We start from the raw sequence: 13,047 nt of genomic DNA on the forward strand, positions 1-13,047 counted from the left end.
CTCGACCTATTTTCCAACCCTAAACCAAGTAGTTCCCGACGTACTATAAATCGAAACGCACGTTGAATTTATACATCAAAGGTTGTCGTAAATCAATTGTTTCTATCACAGGATGAAGTTTCGAAATTCAATTCGCACGGCGGTAAAGGCGGGGAAAAACGCCATGTTTCGAAATTATTTATATAAAACTTTGTTGCCTGCGAAATTGGGAAATGTAGAATCCTCCGCCGGAGTCGGACGAGGAACGAACCGTTCGAAATGCACGAAATACTTGCATTCTTTCCATTTCATTTCACGAGAAATTCGAGAGATGCCCCTTTTAAAATATTCATACTCGCTCTCGTTCTCTCCCCAGTTGGATTATTTAAATTTTCCCTTCAAATTATTTCTTCCATTTTCATTCGACGAGGAAAGCAAACAGTTTCATCGTAAAAAAAAAATTTATTCCAAATCCATTTTATTACTAATGCTATTTATCATTTCCTTCCCTCCTAAATCCTCCCCTTTGTGGAATGATAATCATTCGTTCGTTAACATTTTCATCGAATCGGACCTCGTCGTGATCATCGCTCCCATCTCCGAGCACACACAGACCATGATCCGCCAAATAATCCTGATTACACGGAGGGAAGCACGGAGAATGGAGCGGACTAAAAGCATCTCAAAAAAAAATACTGAAAAATCGTTTGAGGATTCAACCCTCCGCTTCTCCTTGGCCGGCCACTTGCCAGATGCATCCGACGAAATTAGAGATTCCTGGTTGGATTAGGAGACGACTGAAATCCGCGGCGAATCCTTCGACTCTCGTTTCCCCCTTCCCCCTCTCTCGTATCCCCCCTTCTCGACGTATTCTCGGGGATCTGGTTCCGCATCCGGATTTATCCCCCTCCCGATGCAGATCCCCCTCAAGAAAAGAAACAACGCGTTTCCAGATTAGAAGTAGTTCCTCTCCGTTGTCTAGGGATTACTAGACTCGATCGGATCCTCGTGTAAAGAGGCGGGATTATTCGTTGCTCATTTGTTGTGTCGAATCCCTTTGCAGTATGATCTTTGCTATCGGCTCCTTTTTCGTTTCGCAAAAAGTGTGTTTTGTTTAAGAAATTGGAGATGTATAGATTCTTATATCAAAACGTAGTTTATTTTTAAACTTTTTTTTGCTCGATACATATCGATCTCTTGTTGAAATCGCAATTAGAAAATAAAGTATTCTTTCATTTCCTTGGTGTAAGATGTAAGGTGTAAGATCTTCGAAAATTGGAAAATTCTTACGTCGATTTAGAACGTAATTTATAGTCGGTTTTTGTTTAATCATTGGAATCGTAATTGAAAAGAATGATAAAAGCTGGTGGCCGACGAAACATTGAGCTACGTCACTTCTCGGATTGTAAAGTCGGAGAAATGTGTCAAGCTTCATGTTTTTCTCAACACGTAACGTTGAAAAGATTGAATATAAAAGATTGAATATAATGGGAATTATATTGCAACCTTTTTACGTATTATTTATCGCTTTTATATGGGTGTTATATTGTGCACCCTTTATAAGGCTATACTCGTAAAATACTTCAATTATCGAGCTTTTAACCTTTCTCGCAATTTCATTTCTCGAGATCTTACGTTCCCTCTCTTAGAAGAATTCTTTCTTCTTCTTCTTTTTTCTTTCTTTATCTCTTTGTAAATAAAAAAATATTCTTATATATGAAATTATATACAACTTATAAAGAAGCAATGAATAAAGATTACGATATTCGTATCAAATAGAATGGTTAAGATTTATGAGGGGAAAATTAGGTAATTCCTTGCAAATTTATTCGTCGCGTCAACCTGACAGAAGAGTGATAGGGAGATCGGAAGAGGGCCCCGAATATAAATGCAAATTTACGACTTTCTCGCGTCGATTCGCAATTTCTTCTGCCTTAAATTTGTTTTCATTAGATAAAAGAACAAATTGATCCCCCTAATCGTATCATCATCCCCTTCCCCGTCATCCTTCCGAGAAAGGAAATCCAAAGAATTCCTCCGTTCCATCCAAGAAAGACGTGAAATAATTTTCGTGATTGGGATATAATTGTTCTCCAATGTGCCAGCTTGACGTGACATGGATTTCCTCCGGAAAATTCTCGTCTCTCCTTTCTTTCTTCCTTTCTTTCTGTATAAAATTATCCGTACAAGATGATCGATAAAATAATAAAAGAAATCTTTTCAACCTAATAAAGAATCAAGTGGAATTGTTTTCTCTTTTTGCAAATTTATTAAAAATAATAATTTCGTTCAATAATATTTTCACGATAGATGGATAGTTCTGGAAATTGGGGAAAGAAATTCGTTTGAAAAAATTCGGAAAGAATTTTGAGATAGAATTTAAAATGGAAAGATAACTTGGCCCTAATAAGCGAGGATAGAGCATCGAGTTTCGCAAGATTTCTTTCAACGGGATTATGGTAATTAGCATCCACTTGGGTGTAGCATCCGTGAAAGGACACGGTCGATTTCCATAGAGAAACGTTATCGATACCATTCAATTCACTCGGAATAATCACGTTGGAGAGCACGAGGCTTCGCACGCCAAGCACGTAACGCATAGAACAGTGATTTCGACCATCGAGATCGTGATTAAATTTCACGATGGTGGTTCAAACGTAGGTGTAACGTTGCGTCGAAAAGTTCAGCGTGAATCAAGAATCTGCCGAACGATGGTTTCAACGTGTGTTTAAAACGACACACTCTCGCGATTACCAAGTCTTTTACGATTCTGAAAGTTAAAAAAAGCCTCTTTTCCCGCAATCTTTCATTTCACGTATCGAACATTTCTTACGATCAAAAGTAGAAACAGATTTAATAAAAAAAGATCGTAATTTTTATTTTAGAAATGTACGAAAAAAAATCTGCTCTCGAAATCGGTAAGTAAAAAATTTGATTCTCTTTGTTTATGTGATACAAATTCAAAGAAATATCCTCCACTTTAAAATAAATCATCCTTCAATAATCCAATGGAGAACGTTTGTTAAGGATTAAAAGATGACAAGAGGTCTCTGTTTGGTCGAATTCGTGATAACACAATTCGCGAGGATTAGGGCAAAGCCATAACTCTCTGATGGCCAGCTGCAATTAATCGATGCTCTTTGATGCTTTCCATCTATCCCTCTATCAAGGGTGGAACAGGAGGAGGAGGAGGAGGTGGAGGATGTTCATTCAAAGCGCGTATTGATCGATCGATAATTGTAAAGGATTTATCTTTAGGATGGAAAAAAAAATTGGAGGATAAAAAAATAAATGGGGGGGAATAAATGGAACAAATCTATTCCATATTGGAAATTTTATAATTACGCGAAATATTTTGCGTAGCTGTACACAGAATGATGATGCTCTTTTTCTCTCTTGATCCAATATTTTTTAATTAAACGAAAGATAATTAATATATTCCGAATAACTTTGACCATTGTTATTTCCAATACAAAAATATCATAATTTTTTTCAAAAACAACATTGAAATATAAAAATTCTCTTCCCGTATCATCTAATTGAACGCGTTATCGCTTTAAAGGCGAAGAAAAATTATTGCTCTTTTCTTATATTAAATCGATCAAGAAATATATATATATATATCGATGAAAAGCAATACAATATATTTTCCACGTAACCGTACAATTCCAATAATTATATCTGCCACGAATGAAGATAAAAAGACGGAAAGGGAAAAAGAGAGAGGAAGCAAGTGAAAAAAAGATTAAAAATCGCTCCGAAATAGCGAGCAGGAACAAAGGATAAAAGATAAAAGTTAAATTAGAGAGAGAAAAAAAAAGAATGACTAAGAGTTGGCGCGCTGCTGGTATTGTAACGATATTCCAAATGGGGGGAGGGGGCACAAAATGGTGGATGCCGTAACGCGTATCCCAAGGGGAAGACGGCGAGCCACGAAGCTAATTAACAAGACCGTGGGTATATACATTCGCGCAAACATATCCTTGGAAATCTATCCGTCCCATTCCCGTAGCCCAAGGCGAGCAATGGCCCCGTCTCCTTCCATTTCTCGAGCGCCACGACGCGGATTGGCGGCGCGATAGTAAACTCGTGCTAATTGAATCGTACGTATTGCAAAGCCCGGTATACCTCCCCTAATAAGAGCTGCAAATACATTAGCATCCAATCTCGATGGGAGCAGAGGCTTGGATACCCGGGGTTATAATTCGTGAAATTCCACGTTGAAATTCCACTGTCGTCGTCGTCGTCGTATCGTATCGATTCTACAGGAACGTCGTCTCGTTAATTTCCACCACCCGCCGCGATGACGATCCTCTTGCTCGGATATTTCGTTTCATATCGGCCAATCTTGCGATCAGGAACCACCTTCTGTTCATGATCTTCTGTTCCCTTCCCGTGATAAAGATTATTTGCAACAGATATTCGAAACGTTCGAGGAAGACCGATTACCAGTATTGTTTAAATGTTCTGGTTGATCTTAGGAATATCTAATTTTATCTCATTTCTTTTTTTCGTTGTTAAAAAAGTAGCTTGACAAATTTGGAAAGTCTCGTTGAACCATATTTCCATTCCCTCCTTTTAACATCCAATATATTTTCCCTCCACCTTACGAATGCTCCTTCTTCCCATTTGCTCTCCCAATCTACTCTTCCCCTAATAATCGCAAACCAATCATCCTCTCTCCTAATAACAAAAAGGAACAACTGCCTTTCGGGGCCAATCCCCCCCGTCACGATTCAAAGAAAGTGGCGGCCACCATCCTCGTCGTTATCCGTCGTAACGAGATTCCTCCATCCGGAGCACGTCGTTCTCGGACGAGGGGCTCCCGAGAACATTGTTATACCTCCGAGGAGTCGTGCAGAGGAAGACGAAAAGACATTCGAGGGCGTGGAGAGGTCCGCTTTTGCGTTATCGCTTTCCGATAACACAGCCGGACAACATTAACAATTCGATTCCATATTTCCCCAGGAGCGGGCCTGGGTGGCGCGAGCGGATCCTCTCTCAGGGGAAATACGGAATTGTTAGTTAATGCGGTTTGGATCCAGCAAGCGTTGTTCTCGTTATTGGCCTCGTGATCCCGTCGTGGGGCTCGTAATGCAGCGGACGTGTTCCCCACGCGTGGACGTGACGCTTTGGCGAGGAGAAGTCGAGGTCTCCTAGGTTTCCAAGATTCAGCCTAGGTCTATCGTTTCATCGGCTCGGATAGCTCGGATTCGTCATAGGGTGGTAGTAAAAAAGGCGCTTCGTCTCTCGAGGGATGAAAAATCGAAGGTCTCTCGAGGAGGGAAGATTTCGTGGGAGATTATTTTGGGAAAGACGAAGACGAAGTCATTCGCTGCCGGCCTCGAGGTTAATTCGAGATGAATCAACTTGATGGGGGAGGAGCGTAAGGGTCCGTTGTTTTATATATCGCTCTGTCCAATCTTCCCCGTTTGTCATTTTTTTTTTTTTTTTAGAAGATGAACGATTCTGTCCCTAACTTTTCTTGGAATAATTCGTTCCTTTTCCCTCTTTTCCAATACAATCAATCTTTCCAAAGAAGATTTGCAACGATTGCTACGATGTATATATAAGGATTTTTATATATTAATTTCCCAGTCTTTTTTTAAAAATCCCGACCAGCGAAACTCGAACAGTCAAGTTGCAATCAATCTTCGGTTCCACATTTGGAGTAAATTCGAGACGATATTTTAACTTTTTGCATTTCCAACAGTGCGCAAATATATCCGCCCGAATATATTCCGCCCGAGGCGATGGCATTACGCGTGTTAAAATTAAATACATAATTTCGGGCGGGCACGGATCGGCATCCCGACCTCTCTCGTCGGAGATCCATTAATATCCCGGACAACGAGAGCGTTTTACGATGCAAATGTTGAAACACGCTGACTCGGCGCAAGCCTGAGCACGACACCGTTCGGGACGAGGACACTGTAAAAACACGGTGTGTATGCGTGAGTGGGGAGGGGAGGGCGTATTAATATCGCTCGAAATTTACCACCGTTTCAATTTTCGCCCGATAAACCGAGCACCAGGGGTTCGTTCGCGGGCCCAGGTACCGCGTTATTCTATTAAAACCGTGGCCGACAACCGGTCACGCTGGTGGACGCTGATAAAGGAAACACGGAGCCAACGTTTCTCCAATTTTCCAAGCAATTTTTTTAGGGATTAGCAACAGATTATCCCGTCCCCACCTGGATGAAGATGCAAATTCTATCATCGGGGGGGGGGGGGGGCGAACACGTTCGATCCATCTCTCTTTCCTTTCTCTCTTCCCCTTTTTCATTCGATCCCTCTTTGCTTTTGCTAAATAGAAAACGCTTTCCGTTCATCGAATTTCAATCTTCGCCCTCTTCTTTCCCTCCTCGAAGAAAAAGTCGAAAGTAATTTCTCTAATATTGGCTCTCTCGAGAAATCTCGATCGGGGGACATTTCCCTCTCTCTCTCGAAACACGATTCACATCGAAATCTTGCTTCTGAAAAAAAAAAAAAATTGTAACTGGTCAGAGCGGAGCTCTCAGAGTGAAAATCTTTCCCAAGTATATATATAGGTCCTCCATCGAGGATATATTATTAGGAGATCATATTCCTGGCCGGCCAATTATCGGTAATCGATCGATCGAATTGCCACTACGTGTCACTATGTTTAACGGTCACACTTAACAACGATGTATCTTGTAATCGATGGTTTAACGCCCACCCTCTAACGTTAACCATCGTTTATACGTTGATCCTTGTTAATTACGTTGTCTAAGGTCGAGCAAATGGCGTATCCATTATGTCTTACATCGCGAATCTATCTATCTCTGTTTCTCTTCATCGCGTGGACGGGGTTGAGACGAGGATGACAGGAGAGAAAGAGAGAGAGAACCTCCTTTGTGCTCGAATCGTAGCGACTCCCCTTGGGAATACGTGTCTCTCATCTCGACGAAATGAGACAGCTCGAACCTCGAGGAATTTGGCTTTGTACGATGGAACACGATCCATTCTTATTTGAATGATGATGATGAGGAGGAAGAGGAGGAGGAAAGGAATAGAAGTGCATTTTCTGCTCGAGCATCGTTAGTTGGATTGTACTTTTACGAAGACTACGTGTATATAATTTTTTAATCTCTTATGAAATATTGACAGGTGTATCGTTTGTATATTTAAATTTTTTGATTCAATGGAAAGTTTCGAAAGATACCTGTCTAAAGTAGAATTGCTATCTTTTTCTTTTGCATTTTCCTTCTTGTTTGTAATTTTTTTTTTACCTCTCTCAATTTATCCTCTCTCGTTGCGGTAAAAATTGTAAAAAACGAGAATTTCTTACAAAAATCACGAAAGATTTATCACTATGGTGTAATTTCCCGCGAGAGTATTTCGGTTAAGCGACTACTTATGGTCACAAAAATTTCGCTGAATCAACGAAAGAATCGTGTATCTCAGGAAAAGTAAAGTTTCCAAGAAAGAAAGAAAAAAAGAAAAATAAAACCTTGCATAAAACCTCGAAAATCAGTGATAACAATGTAAATCTCCAATTACAAGAACGATTGTACTTCTCCATAGAATAAATTAAACTGGATTCGAGTGTGAGCCACCTTTCGAACCCTCTTCCTCGAACTTTTTAAACTTTCATCTTTACGAGAAGAACGTCTTACGTTAAATTCTTCGAAGAAAGAAACGATGCTTTTCCTCGTACACGATCCAAATTTTCACGTGTTTATACACGCGTCTCCCTATAAAATTGCCTATTTAATTACTCGTTTATCCGAGAAAAGGATCCTCGACCCTGCCGATAAGAGGAGGCGTATCCCTGAAAGCTATTTGCACGTTATAACGGAGCTCGAATATGGCTCAGATGCGGAAGACGCTGTGAAAAGCGCGTGATAACGGCAAGGGTTACGTGTGCACACGTAACGAAACATCACACGGGCGAAATTTTAGTGGAGAAACTAGCTTCTTCGAGTTCGAGCTAACGAACAGGGAAGATCGTTTTCGAGAGATAGAGCGGTGAAAAGAACGCGCTTTTCGGAGCAGCCGGATTTTCGAAGGAGAGGGATATTTAAGCGTATAAATTTAATATTGAAACATTTTTAGAGCAACGAACGAGGAGGAATTTCTAGAATGAACTTAAAATTGTTGAGTAAAATTGGATTTGTTCGAAAGGAAATCTTCAAAATATTTAAGGCATCTTTTTTTTTTATTTCTGATGCTTACAGACGAATGAAAACGAATTACTTTCTCTGAAATCCTAAAGTATTTCTCAAGCTAATCTTTCAGTTAAACTCTAAAAGAAAAATGTATCGCTTTTCTCGTTCGAATACTCGAATAAAAAGAAACGTTTTACATTTTCCTAGAGATCTGCGAACAATTGCAATTTATCTTTAACTAGGACGATACTCGGAAAAATAATAAAGTTTCTCGAATATTTCACGATTCGGCCAGCCATCGAAGAAAAGAAAAATTGAAGAGAACAAGCGACCTAACAAGGGAAAAAGTTTTAAACCGCGTCGAAAGGACGAGAGATCTCGTCGAAAGCGATTGCATTCTATTGCAGGAAATTTGCTAGGATCACGAAGTCCATCGTTGGAATGGAACGTTCTCGATGCATCCGCGATGCTCGATTCCGAAACGCGCCGACCGCGTAATATTAGTCGATCGATGTCAAAATTCCGTTTGTGGTTGTGGCAGGAAAGCTTGTGAGTAATTACTCGAATAGGACGGATCCTCGAGTAACGAGGTAAGACAGCCTCTATTGTGGCTGGATAACGAATCACGTGTTCCTAACGGACTCGTGTTAAATTTCGAAATTTATTTATTTATTTTTTTTTTCTTTCTTTCTAATTCAGGATTGACCCCTTTTCCTCGATAAATTTGATTTATGAATGAAAATATCGCGATATTCGATTGTCCGCGGGGAATATTTTTGGAATTTATCGCGTGGAAATATTGCGATATAAATTTTTGGCAACATTTTGGTGTATAATTTTTATGCAGTGGCATTGTTGTTGATTGTACACTGAAAAAAAAAAAGAAAATGAAACCGATGTACGTTTCTCTTTGATAAATAAATAGGAAAAGATATATAATTCCAATAATTCCAATTTCTTCTCGCAATTTTTTTTCGCACGTATCGAAATATTGATTTGATTTTCGGTGATCGAACATTACGTGTCTTTGTCATACGTGAACAATGAGGATAGAATGTTAAAGGAAATAAAAATCGCAAAGAAAAAAAAAAGATAAAATAAGATGCAGACAGATGGAGGATAAATTTGATTGATTATTTTCGATTTTGTAATGCGTTGAAACGTGACTCGCGTGGGGTATAATGAATATTGATGATGACACGTTCAACGAACAGTGATGCGTCAATTGTGTCAAAATTATAATTACGTTTCCGTTACATTGAATATATTGATAATTACGATATTCCGTAATATTTCGTTATCATTCACCACTATATTTTATCAAGCTTTTATCGATAGAAATAGTTTCGATTAATTTTCCTTAACGAATAAAACGAATTGACACGTGCACAACTGTGAGATTAAATCGACGCGACAGAATATTTACGATGATTGCACGCATGTGTTTGTTCGTTTAAAAAGTAAAAAAAAATTACACAAATCGAGTATATACTGAAAAATTTTTAAGAAGTCTACATGTTCGGTGACGTAAATAAAGATTTCTTATTCATGAAAGAACTTTTCTAAGAAATGTGAAAGATGAAAAAGATTTTTCCTTTTACAATACTTGGCCGTTCAATACAGATATTATCGTCGGTAAACACACAGCTTTTTTCGTTTTCATTTTATACTTCGTATCGTAAAAATCGATACTCGCCATTCAAGAAGGCTTTTCAATCCTTGATGCCGCATTGAATTTGTTAATAAACGATTTCCAAACAAAATTTCATTCTCGAATCTCTAGCCAAGACGATCCCCTGAATTTAAAAAAGAATATTGAATTAAAAAATCTAAAAATCCACAAATCTATCGTAATTTTTTCACAAAAAAAAAGAAAAGAAATAATAACACGAATTCCTTTTTTGTTTTCTTGTTACAGATCACCGAGGTACGTGGACAATTCGGTTTCCCGGGCCGAATGCAAAGCCCCGCGTCAAGCTCGCGGATTTGTTATTCAATCTTGCATTCGTTAGATCGGCGCAGGTGCTTCTCGAGAGGCTATAAAAATGGTAAAACACTTCCGGAGAAACATAAATTCCCGTTATACGCGTCTCGCCGAACCGAAAACTTAACTTCCATCTCCCGTCTCCATCCTCTTAATCCGATTAAAAAAGAAATTGTTCCGGCCGAATTAAAGTTGCATAAATTGTAACCCCCGGGTCAGGCTTCTTTAACAACTTTGTTTCTTCTCGGAGGGCGATCTAAATGATAAAACACCGAGGAGAAGGGAGAAAGAATTGCCATTTTTGGGGGAGCAAAATTACTTACCTCCCTCTCTCGCGTGCTATCTCGCTTCATAGAAAAATGTTAGGCCACTCCATAAATAACAGCCGTTTTTTTTTTTTGCGTGCCTGGTTTCAGTTTCAGCATCGCAAAAAATCATTCATCACATAAAGTTTTTCTCGAAATTATTATATATAAATTATCTGCTGCCTCTGTTTCATAATTGACCGCGCGAACCGCATATAATTGATGAGGGGATCGAAGTTCTTTTCCACCCTGAAAAAAAATATAAATAATTAAATAACGTAATGCATACTTTCAAGTTAATTATTTACTTATTTTATCCGTTGCGAAGATTTAATTAAAGAAATCTTTTAAAAAAACAGAAACTATTAATTTTCCCTTCTGCGATTGAATAATTCTCAACAAAACGTTAAATTGAAACGTTAAATTGAGCAATAAATAATAGAAAGAAAGGAATCCTCGTCGCTTGCCGATCCTCTCACTCGATTATTTAATAAACTTGTTCAAACGATGCAACTTTTCTAATGGTAATACGCTTTCGAAAAATCATCGATAAATTCCAATCGCGATTTCAATACGCGTTTCACGCGTAAAAAAATACTAGAAATAAACGCTTGAAATTTTTACCCTATATATATATATACATTTATTTCTCCATTTAGTTCTCGCGCGTGTTTCGAATCGCTTTCAAACAAATGCGTCCGAGAAAGGTAAAGATAAAACTGGTGGAAAATAGAGCGCGTCATTTTTTTCGTCCGGCAATAAAATTATAGCGGGTGTAGGAAGATATATATCTGTCCGTATTCTCTCGCCCCAGTTCGTGAACGCGAGTTTGAAGCACGGATCGACCGGCAATCGTATTAATATTCATCGTTGATGATTTATTCCGCGCCAACGACGATTGGCCAATAGGCGGACAGGGGCGAGAAACGTCCAGAGGGTGGCGAAAAGGGGCGCGCTTTCGGCCTAGTTTCCGCCCGAGGTCGCGATACTTTATCCTCCGCGCGAAGTATTATCGAAGAGAACGGTGAATTTTCGAAAGGAGATCTAATTGAAATTCCTCTTCCTTCGTTTCCCTCCGATTTCGACGAAATTCGAATCTTCTTTTAAAAATACTTTTCTTTTTTTTTTTCGATAGATTAATTTTTTTAGATGATATTAAGGTATTGGAATAGTGATGTTTTAATTTGAATTTTTATATAATGATATTGGATAATAATTTTGTTGATTCTTTGATAGTTCAATGTTAAGAAAGTAGATATGGCTTGGTTTCGTGATTGATGGTTCGTTGTCGATAAATAAAGTGATTTTTTTTAAAAATTCCAAATTTTGAGTATCAATATTGGTAGAATTTTATGCAAATTAACTTTTTGATATTATAAAAAGTTCGTTTCGAAAGTCAAAGTACGAAGAAGTCTTAAGTGGCTTAGGAATAATTTTACAAACTTAAACTAAAGAATTTATATTGAATTTATAAACTTGTATAATGTAAAATGGAGGTCTATTTATATTTATACTTTTGAAACTTGCGCTTTGAATAGTTACGGAATAATAATAGGGAAAAATCAAAGGGCAAAGCAAAGAACGAGAGCACAAGAAGTTTTAAGTGAATCTTTTTTTCCTCTCTTTCTTCTTTAAAAATTTATTCATCTATCAAAAGAAAAATAATTTTGCAAAAGTTCTTCTTTTTTTCTTCTTCCCCTCTTCGTATGCTCTGATAAAACCATGCAAAATTTACGAAAATGAAAAAAATCTTTACTTCTGATACTACGTATCATCGTTTTTTTCCCTCTTCAAAAATGTTTTAATCTGTTTGAAATTATCGCGGCACGTATAAAATCGCGAGCAAAGCTGCTTTGTTCGTTTCAAACACCGGCGCGATATTTCATTTTGCTCCATAGTTCATTCCGTTTTATCCCTCGAAAGTTAATTTACCAAACATTAAATATTTCAACGTTCGGCGTTAGATAAAATATGCATAGAGGCGGGGGAGGGAAATTTACGTTAATGGAACTTCCAAACAGAAGTCATAAATAGGAATGAAATCACTGGAATGATATTAAAAATCACTAAATAAAAATTTCCAAAATTCTTCCCCGCCAATAATAAACAAATAACCTAATCTAGAATACAATAATCTAATCTATAATGCATTCTTATTTAAAAACATAAGCTATTTCACTCGTTGCTCAATTTCATCCAACTTCTCTCTCTCTCCCTGCTTTAAATTTTCACGATAATACGTCAAAAAAAAAAGGAAATGGTAAAAAGGAAGGATGACAACGATTCAACGTGAGGAAGTGTCTAATCACGGAAGGAAATGGAACGAGAAACGAAAGATTCAGCTCGTACCTGGCCACGAGTAGGCTCCAAGTATTCGAGCTCTTCCTTCCGTGTAATCTCGACGCCCGCGTTTATCGCACGTATAAGAATATAATGAGCCGTAAGTACGACGAAAAGAGAAAGAAGGCGGAAGGATAATTTAGTAATTGTGCGGCCAGTGAGCGTGTAAAAGGTTTCATCGTGCGGTTAATGCTTTAGCGAGGAATATTCCTCTTGTCCCTTTTAATGTTACCTCGTATATGGAAAGCGAACAATATTGGAGAATTTCCATTGTGATTTAATCGCGATGAATCTTAATTAAGAGGTA

General features: G+C 38.2%; 1 protein-coding gene across 6 annotated transcripts in view; it reads left to right on the forward strand.

The window, feature by feature from the left end:
* The window catches only part of LOC552278 (protein-tyrosine sulfotransferase), a 163,882-nt gene that overhangs the window by 89,460 nt on the left and 61,375 nt on the right, over nt 1-13,047 (forward strand). For 5 of the 6 annotated variants that reach the window (XM_006560870.3, XM_016911331.2, XM_624654.5 and 2 more), the window contains one exon: nt 10,030-10,038. The exons of the other annotated variant lie outside the window; for it this stretch is intronic. The gene's annotated coding sequence lies outside the window, so the exon portion shown is untranslated. The remainder of the gene's footprint in view (nt 1-10,029; nt 10,039-13,047) is intronic. 6 annotated transcript variants of the gene reach the window in all.

Source organism: Apis mellifera, linkage group LG3 (assembly GCF_003254395.2).
Source record: "Apis mellifera strain DH4 linkage group LG3, Amel_HAv3.1, whole genome shotgun sequence".
NCBI lineage: Eukaryota > Metazoa > Arthropoda > Insecta > Hymenoptera > Apidae > Apis > Apis mellifera.